General features: G+C 69.1%; 1 protein-coding gene across 1 annotated transcript in view; it reads left to right on the top strand.

The window, feature by feature from the left end:
• Window positions 1–802, top strand: part of VPS31A (vacuolar protein sorting protein 31A) — a 6,918-nt gene extending 6,116 nt beyond the window's left edge. Inside the window, exon 9 of the mRNA XM_005788148.1 lies at window positions 4–802. The gene's annotated coding sequence lies outside the window, so the exon portion shown is untranslated. The remainder of the gene's footprint in view (window positions 1–3) is intronic.
• Window positions 803–2,106: the final 1,304 nt, after the last annotated feature.

Raw genomic sequence — 2,106 nt, 5'->3', positions numbered from 1 at the left:
CCTGACCTTACCTTACTAAGGTCGTGCTCACCGAGCTGCGCAAGGCGTCCGAGAAGGGCGCCGAGATTGCCGACCTCCGCGAGGCGGAGCGCGCGTCGCTACTCCGCCGCATGAACGAGCCGCCGCCCACCTTCACGCAGGCCACGGCGCAGCCGGCGGCGGCGCACGCGGCGCCGTCTTCGTACGCGGGCGGCGGAGCCTCGCTGGCGGAGGCGCGCGCCGCGTGGCAGGCCAGTCACGCCGGCGCTGGCGGCGCCTCCCCTCCCCCAACAGTGCCGGCAGCGCGTCCGACGGCCACCGCGGTGCCCGCGCGCCCCGCGCCCGTGCCGGCGCGGGCGGTGGCGACGCCGGTGCCGGCCTACTCGTCCGCGGCGGCTGCGGCCCCGGCGCCAAAGACAATCATGTGCTACGGCTGCCGCAACAAGTTTGGGGTGCCGCCCAACACCGCCATCGTCGCCTGCCCCTTTTGCAAGACGCACAACCGCGTGCCTCCCTGACGGCGTCGAAGGGGTGGGCTCGTCACGGCGGCAGTCGGGCGGCCACGGGCGCCGCCAAGGGCGGTCTGCGGGAGAGGGGCGTGGATCGTGAGAGCGGAGCTCTCAGCGAAGCGCCCGGCTAGGCAGGAGTGCGCCACGGGGTACACCGCGGCCGGAGCGTAGGCAGGCGCCCAACGATCGGCGGGCTGATGCGCGTGTTGTGAGAGTACTCTAAGCTAGGTTCGCGTGGCGTGCATGCGGTCCTTCTGTGTGTGTCCGCGTGTCTGGAGTGATGTGTGTGCCCCAAAAACTAAAAAGCCGATTTTGCGTGTGTGCTCACACCACTACAGTCACTGTGGGGGGTGCCCGAGCATGATGTATGTGCGCGTCTGTGGACTGTGCGTGTGTGGGACAGACGTTGTTGTCCTATGCGCGGGGCTTCCCGCGGGGACCGAAGACGTAACAGTTACAGCAGCAATGGCGCGGTTCACGTAAACGCACAACCCGGGCCCGGAATCGCACAGAGTCACGCAACACGGGGTCCCAGGGAAGGCGAGCAAAAACCTTATCGCGCGCGCTAGACGCCGACTCGGAGGCTGCACCGGTCAGGCGCGCAGCCGGAGAGAGAGGGAGGCGCTCAATCGCCGCACGCGGCGAGCGCCTCCATCGCTTCACACCTCAGACCAAGAGGTAAGCGCTGCGTAAACGGTGTGTCCGAGGAACCGATTTTGATCGACGATCGACTTCAAGGCCGCCGCCGCCGCCCTCCCTCACGCCCGAGCAGCTCTTGTGTGCCGCCGGCCTCCGCTGCCACTGCTCCGCCACCGCCGCTGCCGCCTCCGGCTCCGCCTCTGCCGCCTCCCCATCCCAGAGCGCACAATCAAACCCACAAGCGTTACGCGTTCGCATCCCCCGACTCACGGTGTGCGCTCCCCTCGTGTGCAGAACACCGCTCAAAATGGGTTGCACCGCCTCGAAGATGGAGCACGCAGTGACGGATGACATCAACGGCAGGGCCGACATCGGGGAGGCACGCGCGGAGAACCAGTCGCTCAAGGACGAGAACCAGGCGCTCAAGGACGAGAACCAGGCGCTCAAGGACGAGAACCAGGCGCTCAAGGCGGGGACGCCGGACGACTCCGACAAGTGTGGCACTTCGCGCTACATCAAGGCCGATGTCCCCCTCCCTCCCCTTCCCCCGCTCGCCGCCGCCAGCCCACCCTCGCCACCACGGGTCAGGCGCTCGTGAACAAGGTGCAGGAGCTCAAGGACGAGGTCCAGTCGCTCAAGGCGGGGTCGACGCCGGACGGCTCCGACAAGCTTGGCACTTCGCGTGACGTGAAGGCCGACCCAGCCGCCCCCGCCCCACCACCGCCACCGCCGCGCCCTCGTCCTCGCCGCCCTCGCCTCCTCCTCACACCTCCCCGCCACCGCCGCCTCCCCGTCTCCCTTCCACCCGTCCTCCATCTCCCCGCCACTTTCCTCCCCTCCGCCGCCGCGCCCGCATCCCTCGTCTCCGCCAACACACGTCCCGCCGCCCTCCTCTCCCGGACCCACCGCCACCACGGTACAGGCGCTCGAGGACGAGGTCCAGTCCCTGAAGGCAGAGAAGCCGGACGGCTCCGACAAG

Source organism: Emiliania huxleyi (assembly GCF_000372725.1).
Source record: "Emiliania huxleyi CCMP1516 chromosome Unknown EMIHUscaffold_138, whole genome shotgun sequence".
Classification (NCBI taxonomy): domain Eukaryota; phylum Haptophyta; order Isochrysidales; family Noelaerhabdaceae; genus Emiliania; species Emiliania huxleyi.
This window is presented reverse-complemented; position numbering and strand designations above follow the sequence as displayed.